Source organism: Canis lupus, chromosome 4 (genome assembly GCF_011100685.1).
Source record: "Canis lupus familiaris isolate Mischka breed German Shepherd chromosome 4, alternate assembly UU_Cfam_GSD_1.0, whole genome shotgun sequence".
In the NCBI taxonomy this organism is placed as follows: Eukaryota; Metazoa; Chordata; class Mammalia; order Carnivora; family Canidae; genus Canis; species Canis lupus.
The window spans coordinates 88827656-88855607 of NC_049225.1; the positions used below are offsets into that span (position 1 = coordinate 88827656).

The following is a 27952-nucleotide window of genomic DNA, read 5'->3' on the forward strand; positions in this document are numbered from 1 at the left end:
GTGACTTTTAAAATAAAATATATACACACGTAATCTGTAACACCGACGTGAGATTCTAACTTGACATTTTCATTCAACGGAAGCCAAGGGCAGCCTTCCAGGCCCGGCAGACAGCCCCGCCATCCTGCCCGGGCATCCCCACGGGGGTCCCCTCAGGCCTTCTCCTTCCAGCCTCCTCCAGGCCCTGTCTCAGGAAAGCGCTGATAAAGCTTTGTTTGTATTTACGTGTTTATGTTAATCTTAAAAATCAAGTGCTTTGATTTGTTCCTGGATAAATCTCTGCAAATGAAAATAAGAGATTAATTCACGTCCATGTTTTAATTGTACAAAACAGTGCCAGGTCACAAGGCCTCACACCTCACCGGTCCCCGAACTGGTATAAGAGTAGTTACCTTTCTACATTCCAACAAGCCCTGAATTCCAGCCAGATTTTACGTTTTAACAAATATGATGATGGGAATGTGTGATTTTAATACTGCTGCCCTAATCACCTAGAAGGTCATGTAGCTTTTTATTTGCTTTTTTCTTTCCTTAATACATTGCCTTTTTATACCGTTTGCGTACTTTTTCCTCTTTGGTTGTTTTGACCCTTTCTTATTTGGATTGCAATTATCCTCTTCAAGCCTATCCTTTGTCTTTTGACCTTTATGGGGGTGACCCAGTCAGAATTCTTAGTTGCAAACGCAACTCTCTCTTACTAGTTTAAGCAGAAAGGGAATTTATTAAAGAGAATTAGATCATAGAAGTTCCAAGAGGAAATAACTGATTTCTGAAGCTGCAGAGCTGGGGCAAACATCCAAATGAAGCTGCTGCATTGCTCCACCGGGCACTGTGTTACCCCCCAACCCCTAGGAGGCCGGACGTCACTGCCATTGCTTCACAACAGCGGAGTGTTTCTCTGTTGCTCTTTTTTTTTTTTTTAAGATTTTATTTATTTATGAGAGACACAGGGAGAGGCAGAGACACAGGCAGAGGGAGAAGGAGGTACTCTGTGGGGACCCTGATGTGGGACTCGATCCCGGGACCCCGGGGTCACACCCTGAGCCAAAGGCAGACGCCCAACCACTGAGCCACCCGGCGTCCCTCTCTTTCGCTCTTCATCTAATTAGTTCCATGAGCCACTTCCTTCAGATCAAACTTTCTGAACCAGAATTTAGAATGAGGAGGTGCATCTTAATAACTAGGGTAAAGTCTCAACATGAGCTGCAAGGGAGCCTGGGAAAGTGGATTTCTGCTTCCACCTTAGGAAGACAGGATTTATAAATGGATTAATTCCCCCAAACATCTGAATGGTATTTCAGATTTGTTGACTAGTCAGTGAAGATTTAAAATGTCCATTATGTGAAGTCTTTGTCTTTCATATGTTTTTAAATTGAAATAAAGTATGTTTTAAAATGAAATAAAGGATGTCATTTTGCTCTTTCTATTTTTATGGTTTTAGTCTTGCTTTAAAAAAAAAAATACATCACCACATGATGATCACACAAATAAATACTCTCTTGGAGTGTCTCCCAAGAGGGCTGTGGTCTGATTTTTTTAGAATTCAGATTTTTCATTCATATGTAATTTGTTGTTATGTAATAAAGTATGAATAAAATTTTATTTTCTTACAAAAGCACAGCCAGTTCTTTCAATTTCATTAATTGAATAACACATATTTATCTGCTGACTTATAATGCTATCTTCAATTATATATTAAATGACCTTTATGTGTTCTATAGAATTGTTTGTTACAGGCCAGTACTATACTGTTTAAGTGGCTTTATATTAGGTTTTTGTATCTAGTAAGGCAAGCTTCTTTGCTGTCACTCCATTTCAAAATTTTCTTGGCAATTTTCACATATATATTCTTCCATATACACTTTAGAATCACTTATGTGGTTCGAAAAAAAATGAATTCTAATTGGAACTGCATGAATTTATATGTTAATTTCAAGAGAAGTGACGTTTTTATGATATTAAGTCTTCCTATCCAGACCATGGTCTTTCTTTCCATTTATTTGGATTTTGTTTTATATCCTTCAATATAATTTTATAGGTCTTTCCATAGAATCTTTCTCATTAAATTCATTCCCAGGTATTTCATGGCTTTTTCTCCCACATGATTATGAAAGGGATCTTTCTCATTTGCATTTTTATAATGTCATTTTAGACCATTTTTCTCACTGCATCTGATTCTATGATATAAAAAATGTAGAGTCTACCCTTCATGTAAGTAACTCCCAGAGTGCTCTATATTGATAATTTAATCTTTTTACACAAAGTGACTTTGATGAGACATAAAATTTCCTAATTAAACTTGTCTCATACACTAGATTTGTTTTATTTCCAATGACATGTCTTTTATTTTTTAATTACTTTATTTATTTTAGAGAGAAAGAGTGTGTGAGCAGATGGGGAGGGGTAGAGAGAGAGAGAGAATCTCAAGTAGACTCTGTGCTCAGGGTGGAGCCCACTGTGAGGCTTGATGCACAACCCTGAGCCCAAACCGAATCATAACTGAGCCTTCAAGGCCCCCCAAGAGCCACCCAGGGACCCCTAAACTGACTCATCTTCTTGATATTCACTGTCTAGAGTTTACAGTTCTGACTTGTTATTACTGTAATAATAACCACATGGATGCATGCACGCGCTTACTATTTACCAGTGTTATTTTGCAATTTGACATGTTCATAAGTCCCTTTGATTCCCATAAACCTGTGCATTCATAAATCAAATCTCTGGCAAACACTGTGTAAATTATATAGTTTCTCTATATATCTCCTCGTTCCAGTTTCTACTGCAAACTCAAGGCAAAAATGTCCAAATGATGTAAAATAAGGAGCCATGATGCCCTTTGACAGATGAATGGATAAAGAAGATGTGGTCTATTTACACAGTGGAATATTACTCAGCTATCAGAAAGGATGGATCCCTACCATGTGCTTCGACGTGGGGGGACCTGGAGGGTATGATGTTGAGTGAAGTAAGTCCATCGGAGAAGGACAATCATATGGTCTCACTGACACATAGAACATAAGAAATAGTGAAATGGAAAGGAGGGGAGCTGAGTGGGGAAAATTAGAGAGGGAGACAAACCATGAGGGACTCCTAACTCTGGGAAACAAACAGAGGGTAGTAGAAGGGGAAGTTGGGGGGGGGGAAGGGGTGACTGGGTGACGGGCCCTGAGGAGGGCATGTGATGGGATGAGCACTGGGGGTTATACTATATGTTGGCAAATTGAATTTAAATTAAAAAAAGGAAAAAATAAAAAATAAAAAAAATAAAAAAAGGAAAAAAAACACATTAAAAAAAGTTTATTTCTCCCTGTAAAATACTCATAGTATTTTGAACAAAATAATTTACTTAAAAATAATTCTGATCTTATGCACGAAGTGATCAAGGTTGGGGGATCCAAAAACACCGAGTTCTGTGACAGGAACATGCTACATAGAGTAGAGCCCTCCAGAGGCAGCAACAGCACTACTGGTTGGAGCAACGGACTGGGTCAAATGATTCAAGTTTGGGTCAAGGCCTTGTTCTCACAAAGGTCCACTAGGTCTTGTAAGTCATTTATCTTCTCAGTCCTGCATCTATAAAACGAGGGAGTTCATCTGACAGGCACTGAGGTCCTCTCACTTTTCAAGTTCCAAGACTCCATGTTTCAAAAGTGGAGTCTCTTGCTCCCCCAAGACCTTGGGAAAGGGTTGATATGTCTGAATCTGTGGAAACAAACTATTTCAGGCACACTGAAACCACAACTTTTAGGCAAACTGATCACCTATAGTTTGTTTATGAAGACATTTCACTGTAGCCTAGATCTTTGCTTGATTACGCCACCATATATATGGAAATACGGATTAATCTAGTCAAACGTTATATTTCTATTTCAATTCTGATACCACAGAAAGAATTATAGCTTCTGCTTGTTTCCACACCTTGGACTGGCTGACACAGGATGTTTACATGGAACTTGGACTAAAAAAATGTGCGCTGACATCAGTAACCATCTTAATATGGCCACACCAGGAACACGGGTGTTTCTGAAGCCAGGCCCTCTAGATACGCCATGACAAATTAGCCATATCCCAGTTTACAGTAAGATCCATTTGAACCACATTCTGAGAAATTTCCTAGCATGTAAATAGTACGCAAACATAAAACTGAATATACACAATTTTCAAAATGCAGTTTATATTGTAGAGACTTATAATTACACAACCCACATGTGTATATCTAAATAAAGTAAGACTTATGGTAGATTCTTATTACATATATTTTTTTTTAAATCTCAAATGAAATGTTAAGGCCTACTCTTCCAAAATTTGTTCAATACACACAGAGAAAAACCACCAAAAATCTTGGACGATATCTCTAATAGTTCAGTGTTTCAAGGGGCTAGAGCACGCATCTGTTTTTCTAATCAGGAAGTTTTCTGTTTCAGAGATTAAAGCTCTGGGGAATAGTTAGAGGTTTGGAATCCTTTAAATAACTTTGAATCCTTCAGGTATTAAATTCAAGACAAAAATGAGCCATAAGTAATAGACATCAGGAATATGAAAATAGAGAGATGGCTACCGAATACGTATCGGGCATTCGGACCGAAAGTCTGTGGCTCGAAGTCAAGTCGATTGCTAAAAACAGCTTTGTTGTTGTTGTTCTATAAACTTCCCTCATCTGCCTTATGTGGCAGGTGATCCTCTCTTAACCTCATCCTTGCACAAACGGATTCCTAGGCTCCTTCCTCGGTGATGTCAATGGGCCTAATTAAGGACCCTACCGTATACACATCCAGGTAGCCATCTGTGACTTGACAGTTCCATCTGGCCTGATTTGGAGAATCATTTAGGGGTGTTCCAAGGAGTTACGGACCCTTGACCTAGAATAAAAATAAACCTTTCTCTAAGAAATAATTGGTTCCACTGCTTGTGGAAATGAAAGCCTGTTTACTTAAGGCTAATTAGCTCACTGTTTGGTGTATTTGACCCAAATCAAGTACAAGACATTTGCATGACCATAAACTGGATTTCCATGTGCTGACAGGTTCACTGCTGCTAAATGATGTTTATTGGTTCTCCAAATTTGAGTCAAAGTCATTCATGTTTTCAGTAAATGGGCCAGTTTCGGTAAACAAATACCACACTGAGGAAAACCGAAATCAGTTTGGTCATGCAAAGTCAGGAAAACTAAGGGTACGCGTACTTTCTGGTAGCTTCTGTGCAGGACTCTCAGAAAGGAAACGATGATACCACTGCAGATTCACACAGTGAAGGCAAATGGATAAAACGAGCCTTTTTTATTCCATTAACTTTTTCCATTATAGGTGACATTTTGGAGAAGTTGAAATTGCTTCACATTTCATCTTGCTCTTTTTTATTGGCCGAGAGCTTTTATGGCATATCTTCTTTAACCCTGTTCCTCAAGAACTCTAGTATTACAACACGCTGTAGCAGATGGATGAAGGGCAAAGTTACTTGGTAAATTTTGATAACTTTTCCATCCAGGAACATAATTCCTATCAGGGAAATCAGGCCCATAGGTCGGTCACCAGTCCTGTAACAACTCAATCTGAAGAAAGGTTATCAGCAATTCCAGATAAGCTGGATTTTAAATGAAATCTTAAGGTACTTCTTTCCTCTGGGTAATAACACAAACTTCCAAATAGAGAATGAAATAGGCTTTTAAAATTGTACATGATGCAAGAGGCTAAAGTGTTGGCCTGTGACTTCAGTAAAATTATTTTTAGTCCAGGAGGTTTGCTGGAAAGGAGAAAAGATGAACCCAGAGGGAAGCAGGAGGCACTGGAGTGACTTTTATATACGTAGAGCTGGTCTCCAGGTACGGCTGTATCTGACAACTGGAAAAAAGCTGATCTGGGAGAGGCAAAAATCTCTTACCCATCGAGACAATCACTGCTTCCTAGAAACAATCCAAGGTTTAGATCATACAGATAAAACTTGCCACATGATGTGGATGGGTCACTGCTTTGTACGCAGGCATTTGCTGATGCAAGAGCTGTTTCCATCCTAATAAAGGAAATCAGAGAAAATCAGAAGTAAGAGGGGAGAGAGTCTCACTCACCAACAAGAAATCAGTAAGTGGAAACAGAAACACACGTACAGTCATGGGTACGAAGGTGGCTCGGTACCCACGGCTGTCCCTGCAAAATGAAACAAAAGATTTGTAGATGAGTCAGATGTGAAAAGAACACAGACTGGCATTTATATTGATAAAAGAGAAAGGAATGCACAGAGGTGAAGAAAAATGGAGACAAACGTAGCTTAAAAACAACAAGGGGGAAATAAAGCAAATACAAAACTTCATTCCTAATAAATCATAAAACAGAAATTTGGGTCTATGTTAGGTCGTATCAAATATCAAACGAAATTTAAGTTGTAGAGACTTTAATCGTCCCCTATTTAAAGATGATGCATGGATCTACAAATTGGCAAGATGGAATATGACCGCAACACGTTCTTAAAATGTTGGCCACAGTCATGTTCTAGACGAGAACTGGTCGAATTTCAGAGGTCAGCGTCAGGTGAAGGTTTAGCAAGTGATGAGGAGCGTCTGGAGATGGGGCAGGATAAGCAATGAGAACATCTCAGGCTCCACAAAGGAAATGAAGTGTGGTGTGGCCACATTGATTCAGAGAGCAAGGCAGAGGTACCCGCCATGCAGGTGTTCAGCGGTAGCTGGCGAGGGCAAGATGCGGAGTAACCGCATGTTCCGAGGGAGAGGGAGAGCTCAGCAGAGGAGAACCCCGTGGTAGAAACAGATGGGCAAGAGCAAAATTGGTGCGAATGTACCAGGCCAGGAAACGGAGGCAGAGGCTGAAGCAGGTGCTGTGGCTACAGGCTGAGAGAGGGGCTCCCGCGTGGCGAGCGCGTATCCCAGAAATAAGATGTCCGGTGGAAAGGGGAATCACAACTCACTTTAAAAAAAACACTTTCATCAGTAGGATACATTAGCACTTCCTCAGTGGTTAGATGAGTTTTCATTTTCCTTTATTGAGGTATACCAGATACACAATAAAAAGCACATATTTAAAATGTATGTTTCAGGGATCCCTGGGTGGTGCAGAGGTTTAGCACCTGCCTTTGACCCAGGGCGCGATCCTGGAGACCCAAGATCGAATCCCACGTCGGGCTCCCAGTGCATGGAGCCTGCTTCTCCCTCTGCCTGTGTCTCTGCCTCTCTCTCTCTCTCTCTGTGACTATCATAAATAAATAAATAAATAAATAAATAAATAAATAAATAAATAAATAAATAAATAAATAAATTTAAAATAAAATAAAATAAAATAAAATAAAATAAAATAAAATGTACGTTTCAATGAGCTGTAAGATAGGAAGCCATTTCCACAGTCAAGTAAATGGCATAACCATCCCCTGTGGGGGGTCTCCTCGTGCCCCTCTGTAATCTCTCTCGCTCCCCCCTCGTCGATGTCCCCAAGCGATCAGTGATCTGCTTTTGGTCACTCAGACTAGTCTGCATTCTTTAGAACTTTGTAGAGTCATACTTTATGCTTCTCTCTGGGTTCTTTCTCTCAGCACGAGTGATTTGAGATCCATCCATGTTGGCGCATGTTTCAACGGTTAATTATTTTTTTAAATTCCTGGATAGTATTTCATTGTATGCATATTTCACAGTTTGTCCACTGAACTACTGATGAATACTTGGGTTATTTCCAGCTCTATGCTGTTATAAATAAAGCTGTTATGAACATTTGTGTACAAGTCTTTGCTTTTGGGGGGTAAGTGTTGAGGAGTGGAATGACTGGATCATATGGTCAGTATTTAACTATTCAGAAAGCTGCCAAATTGTTTGTTGTTGTTTTTATCGAGTACGGAGTTACACGTTCTCCCTAGCAGTGAGTGAGAGCTCTGCTTGCTCCATATCATCACCTATACTTCATGTTTTCAGTCTTTTTAATCTTTTTTTTTTTTTTATCTTAGCCATCCTAATTGGTCTGTAGTAATGTCTCCTTTGTATCTTTAACTAGCATTTCCTAGTTGAGTTGTTGGTCTTTTTATTACTGAGTTATAAGAATTCTTTACATCTTCTGGAATCAAGTTCTTATCAGATTGATACACCGCAAATATTTTTTCTAGCCTGCCTTTTCCCCCTTCTTTTTCCTTAAAAGTGTCTTTTGAAAAGCAAAAGGTTTTAAGTCTAATGAAGTTCAATTCATCGATATTTTCTTTTATCATCTGGATAAGTCTTGGCAACCCCAAAGTCACTAAGATGTTCTCCTATAGAAATCTTGTTTGTTTATTGCCATTGTTGTTATTAGGTTAGCTCTTACATTTTGGTCTACAGTCCATTTTGAGTTATTTTTTGTACATGATACAAAGTATGGATCGGGATCACTTTTCTTGCACATATAATCCAACTGTTCCTGGCACCATCTTTTATAAAGATTATCATTTCCCCATTGAATTGGCTTGGCACAGTTGTCAAAAATCAATCCTACAAGTCTATTTCTGGACTCCGTTCTATTCTACGATCTATTATTTGTCCATCTTTGCATTAATACACACTGTCAGGTTTCCCGTAGTTTTATAGTCTTGGGGTCAGGCAGTATTGAACTTCGAATAACTGGACACAGGGTCAGAACGAGATAAAAACAGGTGTCACTTGGTGAAGAGGCCCAAAGAACACTGTTGGAACGCTTGACATCCCTCAATCCAAAGTCAGGATTGGAAAAAACAAACAAACAAACAAACAAACAAACAAACAAAAAAGTCAGGATTGGCCCTGGAGACCAAGGGAAGCCACAGGGTGGCAGGGAGGAATGAAGCAGTTCCAACCACAAGGTGGAAGCAACAAAGAAAAGGTTACAAAGGACCAGGCAGGACCTATAAATACTTGACCTCAGGCTCCCGGCCATAGATGATAGGATATTGCAATAACCAACTCAGCATCTTTTCTTTTTTTAAATCTAGTCCTGCCTAGATGACACATGAGCAGTCTGCTATGATGACAGCTTTGTGAGATAACTATCTAAAAAGCCAAGCACGAGGATGCCTTCAGGAGAGCTAAGACGAACTAGGTAACTTAGAGTGGTCCTGCAGAAAGGCGATGGCCTCGTTTCTTCCTTTTTATTCTCAGGACCTCATGACATAAATTTTCTTTAGCTATGCTATTGCCCCCTAGTCCAGCCATCGCTTTTATAACTAGAAAACTTGTCCATATCAGGAACTTGAACCAGCAACAGGCTAACTGAGCAACCGACAGGGAAGGCTTGTTAGCTTTCCAATGTCCATGTATACCCGCACTGCAACAAAAAGGGAATCAGAACATCAAGAAAGGAAATGAAAATATAGCCATTTTCTTAAACGCCTAAGAACAAATCTGACTTAAAAAAAAGCGGGGGGAGTGGGGGGGCGGGGATTGACTTGGCTGGGCTTGGATGAGCACCGTCTGAGACAATAAAACAGCTACAGAGTCTGAGTTCAAGTGGTCATTTCTCCATAGTTTCCGAAGAAAAGATCATTTCAGCTGGAGTTTATCGTTCAGCAGAAGTCTTCAACAGGGCATCTGGCTGGAGGATGGACACATGGAAAATTACTGTGGCTACAAGAACCCGAATGGAAAAATAAGCTTCACACAAATACATGTGGAAGTTGGTAATGGAGACCTTATCTTGCAGGAATGTGGCCACTTCCACTGGCCAGGTTTGAGCCATCCTGGGGCCTGATCCACTTGGCTCTGTGAATACTGAACGGTTAAACTGAGCTTTAGTTCAGACAGGATAAAAATGATCACCACAGGAATGTTCCAGAGATTTCAAAATGCAGAAACGGCCATGTTACCGGAGGAGAAAACCGTTTATAGAAAGCCTAAAGCCAGAGTTGGGTGCTTTTTCATGTTTGTCTAGTTAGAGATCTCTTCACGCTCCACATTTCGGAAGGTTTTATACACGTCCTTCCACCTGTACTTAAACACGTGGACTTCCGTGACCGGCCAGTGCCTTCATTCCCAATTCAGATGTAAAAAAACAAATAAAACAAACACACGCACGTGCAAAACTCCAAGGCACGGTGTTTAAGAAATCACAGAAGATCCTACAAAACCGACATCAATTCTTGGATGACTTAAATCTCAGTGAGGACACACTTCAATGTATATCACAGTCACATCAATACCTGACATGTCCAAGGCGAACTGAACTCAGCAGCAGGTAGTGGTAGGACAATGAAGGCCTCAGGAAGGGGCCGCTCCTTCCACCCACTGCACGCCCGGGTTTCCTTTATTAAGGTTTTTATTTCAAATGTGTGCTGGTGGCGAGTGTTTATGAAGTGCTGCTGCACGACGGTATTTTCAGCGCCTCCGCTCACCTCCAGGCTTTAGAGAGGCAGCCCCAGAAAGTGAGAAACAACAGACATTCTGGTTTCAAATTCTGACACAGACACTCCCTGCTGTGAGCTCAGGCACAGTACTTCCCCTTCTATTGTTTTTTTAAGATTTTATCCATTTATTCAAGAGAGACGCAGAGAGAGGCAGAGACCCAGGCCGAGGGAGAAGCAGGCTCCCTGGGGGGAGCCCGAGACGGGATCCCAGGACCCCGGGTCACGCCCTGCGCCGAGGGCAGACGCCCCACCACTGAGCCCCCGGGATCCCCAGGACTCCCACTTCTGATCCTAAGTTTACTCATCTGTAAAGTGTAGGTACGACTGCGTACCCGGGCTGGGGCAAAGATGAAGAAATACGGCCTTGCCACAGCACGCAGGGATGCCCAAGCCCTCCCATGATGTCAGCGCGCCTCCCCTCCTCTTCTACTACCGCTGGTACAAAATATATGTGATTAAACGTGTTCTCCTCTCGAGGATTCTTGTGGCTGCCTAGTGAGTAACACGGGAAGGAGGAGGCGGGAAAGAGCAAGCGGCGTTCCTCGCCCTCTTGAGGCCTGGATTCGTCGGCAGCACCTGCTCCGCGCCGCCCCATCTTTGCAGCCGTGGCCTGTCCCTCCCGGGCCCAGACCTGCTGTGCTCTACTAGCTGTACTCGGAACGTGCCATGTCCTCAGACAGCATGAAGAGCTGACGGTCGCCTCCCAGCATCGGGAAAGAGCACGAAACACAGGAGACGCGGCCTCACGGGGCCGCCGGAAGGCTCGGCCCTGAGACTTGGGGTTAAGTCCACAGCAGAGCGCTTGTTGCCCTGGTTTTCCAGAGTCTTACTTCCCACCCTGGGAATGTGGACAATAATGCATCATCTGTCGAAACCGTAAGAATTTGTGGAGCTCAGCTGCTGTTATTTGTGGCACTTCCTTCTAAGTACGAAATAAACGTGAATGATTGGCACCACTCTTGGCATTGCAAGGTCACGTAGAGATCGGAGCTGCCTTCTTGGCAGGGTCACCTTGCTCCCGTCCTGAAGCTAGTCCAGTCCAACGCAGTGTAGGACGTCCCCACGCGGAGCTGGTGTCAGAGTTTGACTGGTGCCACTTCACATCCAAAGACCGGACTGAATTGGGGTGGTTTTGTGATTTGGACCAACAGACAGATTTGAAGACACGTTATCTCCGGCCAGTCCAGTGCCACAAAATAGGATCCGAGACCTCAGTGAATTCTACAGCCGACCAGGCCGGTCCTGGCTCCTGGGATCTGGGGGGAATAGGACTTGGTCACGCCGTCCCCTGGGACCGCCAGCGGAGCGCACCATGACACAGTCTACATCTCTGAGACTCATAGTCCATAGTGTCTCAACATGTGGGGGGAGCAGTCACCCTTCAGTATCACATAGCAACACACCATTAACAGTCAAGCAGAGAGAAAACGGGAGGGGGGATTGCAAAACACCAAAATAAGCTAAATCAACAATGTGGTGTTTAAACATTTCCAGCAATTCCAAGGCTCTGAAACAGCTGAAAATGATTTTGAGGGATAAGATCAGCCAAGGAGAATGTCTAATTTCCATTAATGTAGGAGTATCTATTCAGCTCCTGCCATAGCCATAGAAGCAGCATTTGAGACAGTTTTCAAGCCCGGTTCCAGCTAAACTTGGTGAAAATCATTTCCTGGCATTGTTTCAAGTTCTTCACTCTGGAGCCAGACTGTCTGGGTTCAATTCATAAGTTGACCACTTACCAGCAGTATAACCTCAGGCAAGCTCCTTAACCTCTCTGACTCAGTTTCTTCATCTGAAAAATGGGGGTCATAACAAAGCTACCTTACCTGAGTACCCGAAGGATCAACTGGAAGTAACGAGAGTAATTCCAGACTCAAAGTAGTGACTCCCTGAGCACTATACAAATGCTCAAAAAGAAAGAGCTTTCTGCAAGTCCTTCACGACCTACCAAACTGGTGCCTCCTGCAGTAGAAGATGGGAGGCACGTACACCATCCTCACTCTGCAAACCAGGCGACGGAGTGTTCGGTAGGTTGAATTTCCGACATTACCCAACAAGTTAGTGGGTTAACCGTGGTTTCTAACATGTCTCCTCCTCCCACCTCTGCCCACACCCATTAAACCTCAATGCCTCCAAGAGTTTTAAAGTTTCTTAGAAATACAAATGAATGAAGTAATCGCAGTGGGTGATTGTTAGAACAGAGAACAAGCTCTAAACAAGCCAAAATTCCGTGTTTGAAAGGAAGGCTAAGCAATTATGTTGTCATTTTCAAGTGAACAACGCAGCCAAGTTATTTTGTTATTGGACAGAACTTTCAATCTGTAAAGTTTCATATAGAATTGACCCAAGTAAGCCTGTTACAAAGGAGACTAAGAGTGATAAAGATACTTTTTTTTTAAGATACTTTTTAAAAACAATTTAACAATGGTGAAATGAAAAAAAAAATAACAATGGTGAAATGGGTGAAGAGGGTCAAGAGATATGAACCTCCAGTTGTAAAATGAGTCGCGGGATATAAGGTACAGCATGGTGACCACAGCTAATAATGCAGTACCGCATGGTTGCGAGTTGCTAGAAGAGTAACTCTTAAAAGCTCTCAATCACAAGAAAAATAATTTTTTGTAACTATAAGGTGACTGATGTTAACTAGACTTATTCTGGTGAACATTTCACAATATATAACATTTCAAGTCATGTGTTGTATCCCTAAAACCATCATAATGTTATGTGTCAATCGTATCTCAAAAAAAAAAAAAAAAAGAAAGAAAGAAAAAAAAGAGGTTAAAAATATATAAGAAAACCTGAGACAGCTTTCATATGGAACTCAGCCACCAGATGAAGACGTCAACCGATATAAGGGTGTAACTAATGAATACACAGTTGGGCTTCATGAAAAAGCACCACCGCCACCACCACAAAAATGGAAAATTACTTTCCAAAATCTGGTCTATCACTTTGTCCATGAAAATCGCTGATGATCAGAGCGGGTCAGCTCCCAGCTGGGACAGGAACAAGGCAAGTATAAAACCTCCGGAGTGTGCAGATTTGTCCCGAACTTGTTCGCTGCCGGTACCTTTAGCTCTGCCATTGCTCGGGCCCATCCAGCGGTGACAGCACTGTGACCAGAGCACACCTGTGTGTCAGTTTGTCTCCAATTTCAGGTGAGTGGGGAAACGGACTTATTTCCTCATAAGGATACTAGATTCTCTAGATGTAAAACCCATCGAATAAGGAGCATCTCGAAGACGCATTCATTCTGCTAAAGCAGCATGTCTCATTAGGGCTTCAGCTTCTTGCACGTCTGTGATGTGCTGAAATCCAGTCTCCTAAAGTAAATTTCAAACTGAAGTCATGCAAGACGAATGGTGTGTTTGCTTAGAAACGAAGCATTACTCAAGTAGGCAAAAGTGTTAAATAAACTCTCTCTCTCTCTCTTTCTCTCTCTCGATATGGAAGGAAAGAAGGAGTCATCGCCATTTAACATAGATGTTATATCATTTCCCATATAAGGGCAATAATAAGACTCTTCTTTAACTCTTACTCCAAATCATCAGCATAAATAGCAAAATATCGGTGAGGATGGATTTGAAAAGGGAAATTCGAGGCAAGTTATTGTGGCCTGACACACTCACCATTCCTTTGAATGAATTAAAGTATAAGTTGTCAAAACAATGTTTAATTCAAAAGTCATTTCTTTTGGTTTTATAATGGATGAATACATTGAGTCAGACACGCATCCAAGGACTAATTTGGACGAAATTCTTCTATTTGCTAGACCTTGACACGGCCTCAGATCAAACTCAAGTCGTCACCTCTACATTCACTCACAGATGATCCCTGTTCCCCATCAACAGACACTCAAAGCGCATGACACCAGCTGCTCATGCAAGAACTAGTTCCTCTTCCTTGACCAAACCAGTCTTCATCGACATCAACCCTGTATTGTAGAGAAACAAATGCTTCCTTCAAACTCTCTGAGCTCACCCTCCAATTCTTGCCTGATCTGGGGAAGTCAAGCAGGTTCAAAGTTCCTTACTTAATATTTCAAAGAAATTAAACCTTCATCCACCTGCCTTTCCAACCTTGGCAGCAATACTAGAGGTAAAGAAAGTAAAAGGAAAGACAGTGAGGGTTTCGGCATATTGTTCCACCCAAAATCAGCTTCTCCACCCCAGACCTTCCTGCACATCTCCATTTCAGGTGGGGAAGCCAGCATGCGTTGTATGTTTTTGCTCTTTGGGCTTTTTTTTCTTTTTAACATAAGGTTCTAACTTACGAAATGCAAGTAGGATACAGAAGACGAGGTGATTCTTGGCTGAATTTGTTGGTTCTTAAAAATTAAAATTCATGCAAATCTCTAGCAAGGTTTAGCTGGTTCCTTTCTCGAAAATTTTGCAACAGGAGGAAAGATGAGGTGGGATAGATTAATAATTCAAACGTACAGAAAGAGAAGCAGCTCCATGAGGAAGCCTGAGGACTGGGACCCTGGCTGCTAGTGAGTTCGTTTAGATTTATACAACTCAAGCTGTCTTTGTATGGTTCATAAAAAATTATTACGTGAAAAATTTGGCTGTTCATTGCATTATTCATTGCAGACCCTCTTAAACAAATAACAGTTAAACACATAAAAGGGTTCATGTATTAAGTGGGGAAAAGCAAATGAAATCTGTTAAACAAATTATAATTGAGATGAGCAAAAATGGTTCTCTGGTCAGAAGAAGAAAGGCAAAAAAGTGCTCAGAGTTTTGCACTGAATTTTCGAAAGGGAGATGCCACGGTTCTTTTTCTTAAATAAAATCAAAATCAATTGAACAGGCTGGCAATTGGTCATTGTGAGACAGAAGGATGTAGGAGAACGGGACACTGTGAACATCAGTGGAGGACTGATTCGGATCCCGCGTCTCCCCTTCCACACCTTCCCCACTTTCCACACGGAAGCCTGTCAGGGTCTGTCTCGCTCCAGGGCTACGAAGGTTAGCCTGGTTTGCTCCGTGACATCAGCTGGGTTGAGAACAAACCAAATTTCCTCGAATTTAGAACCTACTGAAAGGCCTTGGTAGCTCTCCTACCGCTTAAGGGTTTGGGTTTAGGTAAGGAAGAGCGGGCTTCACAGCCCCAAGTTCCTGATCCTTCCAGCCACTCCAAGCTCCTCTGGACCAGAAAACAAGTGCAAGGAAAGACCCTTTCACTAGAGTTTGAGTGGAACAGGTGCACGAGCCCGGAAATCTCTGACTCTCGGGGGCTTGTGGGCACCAAAGCCCATTGCGTGTGGCACCCCAAGGGATTATATGCCCCGGCCGCCTTCAACATGGGTTTGAGCAAGTGTCATTTTTCTTTTCGTAACAACCAGAAAGCAATGCAGAAACACATAAAAAGTCAAATGTGTGTGAATTTTTCCATACACTGGGAGATAAAAGCAGCTGGGAGAAACAGGAAGAGATCACCAGGCTCGGGGATGGGGAGAACAGCTCTCGGATCTCTCAGCTAAAGAAAATACCAATTATTTTAACTGCTAAGATTACTGAAATCATGTGTCAGAAAGCACTGCTCTTTCAAAATCTCCCTGGATCCCCAAATAGGCTGGATGTCACATCGCCTAATACATAGTCGGGGTTCGCCAGGGAAACTGAACAGGAGATAATATGTAAGAACAGATTTATTATTTTAAAAAATGAGCTCACATGATTACAGAGGCTGAAAAGTCCCAAGACCTGCAGTCAGCAAGCTGGAGCCCCACCAGGGTGGTGGTGTGGTCCCAGTCTGAGCCAGGAGGCCTGCGGACCGGGAGAGCTGATGCCGTTAAGTTCTAGCGCAAGTCTGAGCCGTTACCCAAAGGCAAGAGGGGCTGACACCCCAGCTCAAAGACAGGCCGGCAGATGGACAACCCTTTCCCACCCAGCCTTTTCTTCTCTGCTGGCCTCTTACGGATTGGACAAGGCCACCCGCACTGGGAAGGGCCATTTGTTTCCTGGTCCACTAATTCACGCGTTCACCTCATCCAGAAGCGCCCTCCCAGGGACATAGTATCGCTGAACCAAACGTCTGGGCTCTCTGTACGTAAAGCGAATCCCGTAATCAAAATGGCAGTGAGGGCCTGAGTGGGACCCTTACCCCTTACCTCTACTCCCTCTGCTTCCCTGTAAAGGAATTCCCATGCAACCACAACCGCCTGCCTCTCTCGGCCTCCCAGGCTCACTCAGCGAAGGAGAAGAGGAGATTCAAGTCTGGAAGGAGGAGCCAGGTGTGCAGGGCCCTGCCCCACACGCACCCTCTGCCTCGGAGGCACCTCGCGGCAGAATCTCAGTCCCAGGGAAAGGTTTGGGGACACCGGCTCGCTTCAAGAAGCCCCTAAAACATGAACATGTAGTGCATTTGCTGGGAACCTAGAGAAACAGGTTATGGATTTCCAGAAGCAAAAGGCCAGCGGGTGGCGGCCCTGGGGCGGGAGGCCCCCCGCGGCCTGACTGCTGGCGTGCGTCGGCGAGCTCGGGCCGCAGGGCCTCAGCCAGGGCCAGCTGTGCCGCCGTAGCATCCCTGCCTCGACTGCTCCTGCTCCCGCGGGCCGGACGCTGCAGCTCCCCGTGAATGACAAAGGCTGCGCAGCCTGGCGTCATGGGGAAGACCCAGGACGGAGGAAGCAGACTGGCCCCCAAGCCTCGTGATGCGTCACCGTGAGGCCACCACAGAGATGCTGTGAAGTCCCAGGCCCCGTTACCCCAGCGCGTGGCCCTGTTTGGAGGCAGTGCCCACGCAGGTAAAACTAGAATGAGGCCATCCTGAAGGAGGGTGGGCCCCTCTGCTGCCAGGAGGGGAGACACGGAGGCAAGGAGCAGCCAATGGGACAGCAGGCCCGGGGCTGGAGGGGGCGCGGCAGGCACGACGGAGCCGGGCAGGGGCAGCAGGCACAGGGGAGCCCGCCGGCGCTGCAGCCGCTGTCTGCCCTCCGCTCCCGGACCCTGGGTGCGAGCGTGGGCCGTCCTGGCCGACGGCAGCAGACACGGGTCCGTACCTCAGGATGAGCGACGGCAGCGGTGCCTTAAGCACATCCCACGTGGAGCCCGTGACGTAGCCGTCTCGACACAGATTACACTCTGATGCTCGCAGTAACTTGAGGCATAAGCATTGTGATCTTCATGGTTTTCGAATGAGAGGCCGAGCTTTGCTGAGGTCCAATAAATTACGAAGCCCCGTTTTGAGGCCAGGCCTGTCTGAGTCTCGAGCCCCAGCTCAGTCCCAGAGACAGTTCCGAACACAAAGCAGCAGACGGGGTCCACAAGTTGGAAACTCAAGAATGAATCACGGTGCCAGAGACGAACACCACCCGTCATACAAGCTCTCCCGATCATCACTCATCGGAAAGTCCCTCCAGACGTGATCGAAACACCAAATAGCACTCCTTCCTGAGAAGGTCGCGCTGACAGCTCATTTTCGGACGCTGATGGGGTGGGGAGGCCACCCCGGGGTCTACGCAGCTCGACGCCACTGCAAGGCTCGGGGCACGTGAAGGAGAGCGCCAGAGGAGTGGCTTCATTCTGGGTCTATTTTCTAGCATCACAAATGCTGGAATTCCCCTTTCCGTAAATACCGTAGAAATGCGATTTCGGGAACCTCGGTGCAGCTTGATCTGCAGACCGATAACCTTCAAGGCCCAGGTGAACCAACTACTTGCTAAGCTGCTAGGATTTTGCAACAGGTCATGGTTGCCCGCGGGGTGTGGTTTAAAGTCAGCCCGACAGGGACCACGATGCCCGCCCCCCGCACCACCCACTGGGTGCACAGGGCGCCGACCTAGACGCACCCTACAGTAAAGGTCCTAAATGTCAGCCTACCTGCGCGGCACCCAGATAACCTGTGGAAATGCAGGTCTGGGGGAGCCTGGAAGCCCCCTGCCTCTAGCGAGCTCCCGGAGCGCCCCGGTCCCGGGTGCCCTCCCGAGTCGAGGCTCCCCCCACACCTGCTGGCTCCCGCTCCCTGTCACGCCAGGCCCGCGGCCCACTCGGGCTCCTCCGTGAAGCCTGTGCAGCCCCGACCTCCCCGGCCTCCCCAGCCTCCCGGGCCTCCCCAGCCTCCCCGGGCCGTAAGCAGGCATCAAGCAGAGCTGCAGCGCCCCGCGGGTCGGTCTCCACCGCAGGCTGCGTGTCCGGGCTGGGCGCTGCGCTGCGCCCGCCTGCTGCCGGCTGGACCCCTCGGCCTCCCGCACGGCCTGGCCCCGGCCCCCGCCCCGGCCCCGAGCTGCTGGTCCACGGGCGTGGTCGAGCCAACGAAGCCGGCTGGACCGGCTGTGGGAGCAGAGGCCCGGTCTACACGGACGGCCGACGACGTTCAAGGTGCCCGTCCTTCGGGCCGCGGAGCTGCGACGGCGGCGGCAGCACTGACCTGCATTCGTTTTGGAGACTTTGATACCCTCCGCTTGGGGGGCCGCGACCTTCGATCACACGGCCCGGCCCCACTCAGAGGCGGCCAGGAAAGGGTGCTTTAGTTCAAGACCCTTAGTGGCCTGTCATGCCGAGCACGGGACTCCTGCTCTCTGCCTGTCGCTCCCAAGACGGTTCTGACCCCGCAGCCGCCTCAGCAGGGCCGACGCAGGGAAGGCTGCAGAGGCCGCAGAGGCCGGCCCAGCGGGGTCACCCTCGGGGTGACGGGCTGTGCCCCTTGCTGCTCCGACAACCGTCCAGCCCCTGTGTCCTGCCCTCCCTCTGTCTCCCCTTAAGCGATACCCTGTCTGGCACTGCCTTATGCTTTCCTGGGCAGGCTTCCCATCCCTCCTTTTTTTTTTTTTTTTTTTTTTTTGAAGATTTTATTTACTTCTTTGAGAAGGAGGGAGAGAGCGAGCGTGCACAAGTGGGGAGGGGGGCAGAGGGAGAGGCAGACCCTCCCCGAGCAGGGAGCCTGACACGGGACTCGATTCCACAACCCTGACGTGGTGACCTGAGCCCAAGGCAGATGTGTAAGAGCCACCAGCGTCCCCCGACTCCACCTTCCTGCATGACTCTCAACAACATGACTTTGCGCACTTTTGCTGCCTTTTTGTTCTTGTCCATCCCAGCTCACTGGCCATGCTCCTCCTACCACAGTAATCCCGAAGACTCGGTACGACTTGCCCCTTGGTTCTGCACCTGTCTTGATCCACTTCACACAGGCTTTAAATTCTGAGCTCAAAAGAGATCCATTCACACTGGCTCCGATTTCTGCTCATGGGAGATGGTGTCGATTATACAATCAAAATTTCATTTTTGATTTTTTTTATTTGTGCTCGCTTCGGCAACACATATACTAAAATTGATTTTTTAAGACTTTATTTGCTTTCTCATCATTACTTTTTCTAGTTTCTGAAATATAAAACTATCAGTAAAGAGTATCTAAATGTATCAACTGCTCTTAATTAGCAGAGTGAGAATCAGAACAGTTGAGGAGCCGAGAGACCATCACACGTACCTGTTCTCTCTGCCAAGATGTAAGGCTGTGTCATCCATGCGTTCGGTACTTGCAAAACTGGGCCATTTCTGCATCTTGCTCCTTTTTCCATAATGAAAATGCACTATTTCTAATTTAAAATCTGTGGCTTTCTGATTAAGTACATGACCTAACATTTCCATATTGTAGTCCTCCCCTTTCTACTAGATCTGTTACTTTTGAGAAAATAAAAGTGTATTTCATCCTACCAAATTGAAAGGCAACAACACCAAAAATTATAAAAGATCTGCTGTTCCGTGACCCATGCAAGAAAACACACTGCAGAACTCCAATCAGTAGCCACATACTCAAACAGAAGGTTTTGACCAAACTTCAAAGGACTAGAAAACAAATAAATATGTTTTGAGTTAATGAAACCATTTACAGCCCACATATTAATTTTTAAAGGATTCCTTGCTTTAATCTATGTTTTCTAGCATTTGCCAACCACAAATTGGCCCCTGTCCCCATGAGCAAGGAGTCTTACATGGCTAATGCAACTGGGGAAAACTTAATTCAGATGCAAGTATGACAAACAAATACTGGCAAGATGCTATGAAAGAGCAGTGGTGTCAGGGACGTCCGCAGACCGTCGCAGAACAGCTCCGTGCCAGCCCTCGGCAGTCACGTGTCACAGGAGCAAACCGAAATGAGTCTTAAGAAATCCAGCACAGGTAGTTGGAGGTGTTTCTGTCCCAGGAGGAGGGTCCAGGACGCCCAAGAGAGACACAAAGGAAAGGTATAAAATGTGCTCTAGCAATCCAGGAAGGGTGAGATAGTTGGAAAATACCAGCATTTTTTTCAGGTTTCAAATTCAAAATCAATACTGAAACGAGACAAAAATGAAAAGAAAAAATAAAAGTCAAAAGCAAAAACAGAAAGCAGACATACCAAATTCAAGCCCATGCTCATCCCTCTGGGTCCCACGGCACGTCAGGTGGTCACAAAGGATTCTAATTTCTCAATTTCTCTAATTCTCAATTTCTGTATTGACCTCAAAGCGACAAAGAGTTCACGGACGTCACTGACCACACTACCCCACTCCTCGGCCATACGCTACGAGAGAGCTGTGGCTGAACAGGAGTCTGAACCACACTAGTCCCACGTACTGTTATTTCCGAGGCGGCCACGACTGACCTCTCATGGGCTTCCCCCACCGCCCACAGCCAGGATCTGTCCCTGCTCAAAGTCCTCGGGGGCTCCTCCTTACTTAGAATGAACCCAAACCTGATGTGGTCTACAAGGTCCTACTCATCCAGTCACCTCTCCTCTGTCATTAGGTTACACATACACACAAGCCCTTGTTCAGAGAAGCCCTAAGACTTTCTCACGCTTCATCCCTCTTCGTGGGATCTTGTGCCACTACCCATCCACCGTATTGATTAAAAGTAGCTGCAAATATATCAACGTGCGCACATGACATGGTGGAGTCAAGGTCCCCACCCTCAGATCTCGGTGGCTCCACGATGATGTGACCGATACAATAGGGCAGAAGCGAAGAGGTGTTAACTTCTGAATCCAGGCCTTAAGAAACTGGCAGCTTCCAATTCCTGTCTCTCTCTCTTTATTAAAAAAATGTTTTTAATTTAAATTAAATGTAAGAAATATATTATCAGTTTCAGAGGTAGAATTTAGGGATTCATCAATTACACGTAACACCCAGTACTCACTCCATCAAGTGCCCTCCTTAATGCCATCACCCAGTTACCCCATCTCCCCACCCACCTCCCCTTCCACTTCCTGTCTCTTGAAATACTCTTTCTGGAACCCTAAGCAACCATGTAAGGAGTCCGGATGCTCTGAAACCGTCCTGCTAGAGAGGACACCTGTAGACTCTCCAACTGATAGTCAAGCCATCCTAGGCAAGGTGCAAACACACACTGTTGCCCTTATAGACCAGCCTATCCACCAACAAAATACCACCAGTGACCTCAGCCCACGCTACACGGAACAGAAGAATTACAGCCAAACCCCACCCAAGTTTTGCATTGGAAAAAAAAATGTGACATATAATAAAATGGTTGGTGTTTCAAGTAAATAAATGTCAAAGGCAAAATAACGCTTCCCCAAAGACATCCATGTCCTACTCCCGAGAAACTTGGAGTTACTACATAATAACAGGGACTTTGTAGATGTGAATAAGTTACAGATCTTGAGATGGTGGGATTATTCTGGAATATCTGGGTAGATGCAAAGTAATCCTTCCAGGAGGGAAAACAGAGGATCAGAGTCAGAGGGAGAGAGAGATTCGGAAATGTTACGGTGCTGGCTCGGATGATGGAGGGACCGTGAGCCAAGACCGAAAAAAGCAAGGAATGGATTCTCCCCCGGAGCTTCCAGAGAAACAGCCACACCAACACCTAGATTATAGTCACTGGAGACTCATTTGGAGCCTCTGACCTTCAGAACTATGAGGTAATAGATTTCTGTTACATGAATCTGCTAAATTAGTGGTACTTTGTTACAGCAGCAACAGGAAACTTATGCATTGTTTTAGGGTTATTTGTTATACAATTGTAGATGACCAGGACTCCACTCACCTGCCATCACACCTTCCCAGTGTTCACCTACATCTTTACCTTGCTAATTCCTGGCCATCATTCAGGCTTTGGCTTAAATTTTTACTTCTAGGCATTCTTAGAATATAATTTATTTTTAATGATTTATTTTTATGATTTATTTTTCTATAATATTTGTGTCCTCGTAAGACAAAAAATTCCAGAAGGTCAGATCTGTGTCTATTTGGCTCACCAAGGAGTTCTCATTCCCCAGCCACAGCACCTGGCATTCTGTATACTTTGGGGAGTGAAAACATCACTGAGTAAATGAATACAGAATGAATCAGAATATATGCAAGATATTGGATATACCTCACTCCATAAATGATAGAAAAGAGAAAAATTGTCTCGGAAATACATTCAACTAATGGAAAGAAGTTTTAAGTTTCAAGTTCTGAAGTTTAGGAAAAGTCTTTTAAAATTGATTATAAAGCAAACCATGAAAGCAAGCAATCATTGCCCTGCTGGGTGCTGAATACATATTGAGGTAACGGGGATAAGAAACAGCAAGGTCCATTTTTATCCGTAAATCTTAATCATGAAAAAAATCAAATAATTGAAACTTTTGTCATATCACATTCAACCAAATTCCAAAAGCAACTAGCAAAAGAGACGTTTTCGGCTCTTATAAAAGAACCAGCTTGTTTTTGTTTTTTGTTTTGTTTTTTGTTTTGTTTTGTTTTGTTTTGTTTTAAAGAATAAGCTTGTTAATTACCTCTGTGCCACGGGAAGTTACACAATATTGGAAAACACACAAAATAAAAATAATCTATAATTCACTCAGTGATAATCATTCGTGACACCCTGAAACATGTCCTCTCGGTCTTTCTCCTCTTCAAGTATAATGCTATTTGTGGAATTCCTAGGAAATGCCTCACACTATGCATTTCTCTTAGCTATTTTCCCGTATCAGGAAACACTGAATATGTTTTTAATACCTAAGCAGGCCTTTGACACATAAATGTCTCCATGAAATATTTTACCAAGGTTTTTACATTATAAAAATTCAGAAATTCAAATTAATCTCCAATTAAAATGCAGATTTTTACGGAGATTTCCTAGTGTGAAATCCCTAGGCCGAAGCGTGTACCCATATTGTAAGGCTCTTGATTCACACGTATCACATTTCCAGGTTGTTAAGGATTAAAAAAAAAAAAAAAAAAGGTTGTGAAATAAAATCTACTACTTGAAAATTAACAACATACACTAACACATCAACAGCCTCGAGAAGTCCAGCAATAAAAAGCGAGGGGTGCTGAATCTTGCTCACTGAAAAGCCAAACATATTTGACAACGGAAAGATGTTCCTCCCTCCTCTGGCCGCACTTGCCCACACGCGCAGGTGGCCTTCTCTAGCTTTAGACGACTTCTGTTTCCACGCTTTAAGAGGCTCTTCTACCTTGAGATGGTAAAACAATTCATCTACGTTTAATCTGAACATTTAAATCTTTCATCCGTCCAGAATTTACTTTGGCATCAGGAACACATTAGGTTGTCCCTGTTCCTTTTCTCTAAAATCAGAGGCTGATTTTCCTGTTAGGATGTGTTGACACGGCTTCTCTCCCTGCCCACGCAGGACGCCACCTTTATCATACCCTAAATTCCCACGTACGACTAGCTCCACCCTGAACCCTGTTCCATTCCACCAAGCCCCACCACGCCACGCTTAAGTATTAATAAACGTATGATACATTTTCATGACGCTAGGAAATGTTACTCTCATTACTCGATTCCAACATTTTTCTGGATGTCCTCATACGTACATGTATTCACTCAACAAATGAGTTCAACACACATAAGTAACTCAACATACATAACGTCAGACGTGTCGTTGAACTGAATTCAGTGTCCACATATGGTGGGTACTTAGAGACGCTGGATTTATCCTTCCAGGTAAAGAAAGTAGAGTTTGGTCAAGTTTCAAAATTAAAATCTTACTGGGATTTCCACTGCAATTATGGTGAATTCATTTAAGGGTGATTTTTTCCATATAACGTCTTCCTGTCCCTGGACAAGGTCAGATACAGAACTCACAGCGAGTGGCTGTGAGTAAGCTGCTGAAACGAGACCAGATAATACACACAGGGAGTCACACCGCATATAGTTTTTGAATTTACTCCTCATAACCAACACATGAAGTAGAGAATATTATTATTCCTGGTTTGCAGAGAAGAAAATTAAGGGTAAGTAACTTGTATCACCCATAAATGGGGAGTAAAAAAAAAAAAAAAAAAGAGTAGGAGCATTTTTTTTGTCGCACAGCTTTTTGATTCCCCTTCTCATTCATATTAAATGCAGGGTTCAACCTCCTACTTCATTTTCCAAATGCACCCATTACCAGAATTTAGCTCTTTGTAGATCTCTGAGATTGAATGAGATCATTCCCTAATCTCTGTACTGATCGGTTCCAACCCAGCTAAACAAAACATGAACTTTACAGTTTCCCACTTTCTACAAAATAGAATATAGTTTGCAAAAGACAATCTGAGGTCAAGGTTGGTTCTAGGATAATGCGTTTTTAAAAGGGGAAAAAACAACATTATTTTCTTCTTTAGGAATGCATTCCGTAACATTTCTTCATAACAAGTCAGTGAACCACCACCCCCCTCAAAAAAAAAAAAAAACCCTGAACACATTTATTAACTGGCCAATCTAGCCGTATTTTATGCCAATAAAATGAAACTTACTTCTCTAGTTTCATCAGTTAAAGAACCACAGGCTCTAATTTGATACTTTGAGATATCAGTAAGTGAAGAATTGAAATGATTCAATGTATTGAGGTTTAAAAAGATTAAAAAGAGGTTTAATAAAATTAAATTGGCTAGGGGTAGAGAATAGTTTTCCTCTGCCCTTAAAATTGATGTACCGAGGCCAAACAGCTCTACAGCTCTGTATTTCTAAGTTTATCTCATTTAGTGATCTTAGGTGTTAAAAAATTTTCTGATAGAAACTGGTTATTTAGAGAGCTAACATTCAACAGACAACAAACTTTCTTTTGGCTTAAAAATGTTGAAACAAATGAAAACGTAGAAACCAGAGATATCTTCTGTTCCAAATATCTTCCTCCTTCTGACGTGTCTATGCTGCTTAGAGAAGTTGTTTGTTCCCGTAACACAAAAGACAACTAAAAGCAAATCAATGGCTAACAGTCCTATGATTTGCTTCGTTTTCCTAAGGCATGGCGTTATTCTTTTTTCTAAAAATTAACTATCTCTCGTATATTGCCTTGGATTTGCCCAGCTTTCGATGTCACAGTCTTCGTGACCATAAGTGGGAAAATCAATCTAGGGGGCTCTTCCTTTTTTAGAATCTGAATAAGAATCCATTCATTCACTTAATGAACATTTTTCAAATGTTTATTGAATGGCAATCACTGTGATAGTCACTTGGCATACAAAGGGGGATACAACACAGTTCCTTCCTTGAAGGAGTCAAGCAACTGCAGGAGTGACCCTATGGAGTTATCGGTGGAAAGCAAGCACGTAACTCACGCAGCGGCTACCTTGACGGAGCTGTAGCCTATTGCTCGTCACTGCTCCCATCGGGCATGTCCGGGCACTTTTGAAGATCTGATGGAGAGGGCCCAACTTCAGTTACATCTTTGGTTGCTGAATAGAAGAAAGTCTTAGTGGCAAGTGAAATCTCATATCATTTGAGTATAAGCATAGTACAAGGATGTATAACACACAATATTATAAATCGATAAAATCAATGTGTACTGGTACCTTAAAAATATACGTCCTCCAGGTCCAACTTTATCAAAAGTGAGCCCATAGCAGCAGGAATCCTTTGCTTTATTCCCATATTTACATCTTGAAACGTTACCCCACTAACAAAAAATCCCATTGGGCATGACTGATTCCATATCTTGGGCAGGAACAACAAAAGCAAATGGACCTGCAACATTCTTCTGAGGCCAGAAATCGGGGGTGTTTTAATAGTCTGAAGGACAGTGCTGGAAGGACAAATGAGATGCTTTAAGGTTTTCCCTAAAAGAAGTTGTGAAAAATCAAGCATCAAGAAGAGAATAATAATTATCGATAATGGGAACAATGTGAGTTGGTAATCAGACTTGAAAAACAAAAGTTATTTTTCCTCCTTTCCCCTTTATTCCCTTTCACTATTATTTATATTCCCCAAATGAATGAGAACATATAATGCTTGTCCTTCTCCGATTGACTTATTTCACTCAGCATCATACCCTCCAGTTCCATCCACGTCAAAGCAAATGATGGGTATTTGTCGTTTCTACTGGCTGAGGAATATTCCATTGTATATATAAATGAGAGGGAAATATCAGAGAGGGAGACAGAGCATGAGAGACTCCTAACTCTGGGAAATGAACTAGGGGTGGTGGAAGGGGAGGAGGGCGGGCGGTGGGGTGACTGGGTGACGAGCACTGACGGGGGCACTTGATGGGATGAGCACTGGGTGTTATTCTGTATGTTGGCAAATTGAACACCAATAAAAAATACATTTATAAAAAAAGTTAATATAAATTGTGAAAGTGAATATGTTATCTAGAATATCATCGCACACAACACAATATAAGCATAATAGAATGCTTCCATTTGTGCAAACTGCAATAGTGAGGAAGTGTTAACTGATGGACTTTTCATCAGTTGGCTTTGCTGTCTCTGCATAAGTGGACAGTCTCAAAATTCAGCCCTTCCCTGATTTCTATAGGAAATCCCCTCCCTCCAAGCCCTTTGTGAGTTTAGTAAAGATCAACTAAGGATTTTTAGGGACACAGGAAAGTGTCCTCTGGGAAGCCACTACCACCCATGATGTGAGAACATCTCCCAGGGATACCCGAGTCGCTCAGACAGGTGAGCGTCCAACCCTTGATCTCAGGGTTGAGAGTTCAAGCCTCATGTTGGGCTCATGCTGGACATGGGGTCTACTTAAAAAAAAAAAAAAAGAAAAGAAAAAAAGAACATCCCCCCAGTTCCACCATCTCTTCTTCCCATCTAATCTCCTTCTTCAATCTCCCAGATACCTGCTGCGTCTCCTTCCTGTACAGCTCAGAATCTCTCCCCAGTGCAGAGCAATCTGGTTTTGTGAAGCCCACACACACGCAGCTGTTTGAAGAACAGACGTCCTCCAGCGTAGCAGGTGGCAGGCGGCGGCAGGAGGTGCCCCATCGTGGACGGCAGCAGAGTCATAAACAACTAAAGCTTCCCAGTTACACTTACTATGACAAACTGTACTGCTCTCTGCTTCCTGATAACAATTCCTCAATCACCTCTTAATGATCACAAGTAATATCTCAATTACTTGTATATTATTCCCTCCGTAATGGGGATTCTCTACGTTTTTAAATATATGGAATCTAAAGGAACACACTGAGAGCTCAAGGGCTTTTCTCTCATTATTTACTAATCAGCCCAACCACCTTGGGAAGCCTGGGACTTCCTGAGGAAGTGAGTTTATCCTCAGGAAGTTATTTCCTACTCAAAGAGGAAGTAAACAGACGTGTTGACCTGATTTTAAGGTCAGACTGTGTCCATGACCGTAAAGGGCAAATATTTCCAATATCAGGTTATTCTTCCTAAGATGTTGGTCCCAAACCCCTTCCCTATGCCCGTCTGCCTTCGATGAGCTCC

The 27952-nt window shown here is 43.9% G+C and overlaps 1 protein-coding gene and 1 long non-coding RNA gene across 3 annotated transcripts in view; both read right to left on the minus strand.

Moving 5' to 3' along the window:
• Positions 1-27952, minus strand: part of FBXL7 (F-box and leucine rich repeat protein 7) — a 352371-nt gene that overhangs the window by 230128 nt on the left and 94291 nt on the right. The window lies entirely within an intron of this gene.
• LOC119876215 lies at positions 25643-27896 on the minus strand. Its single transcript, XR_005358697.1, has 3 exons — positions 27346-27896; positions 26072-26301; positions 25643-25954 (listed from the first exon to the last, which is right to left on the minus strand). It is a non-coding gene; the product is annotated as an uncharacterized LOC119876215 (long non-coding RNA).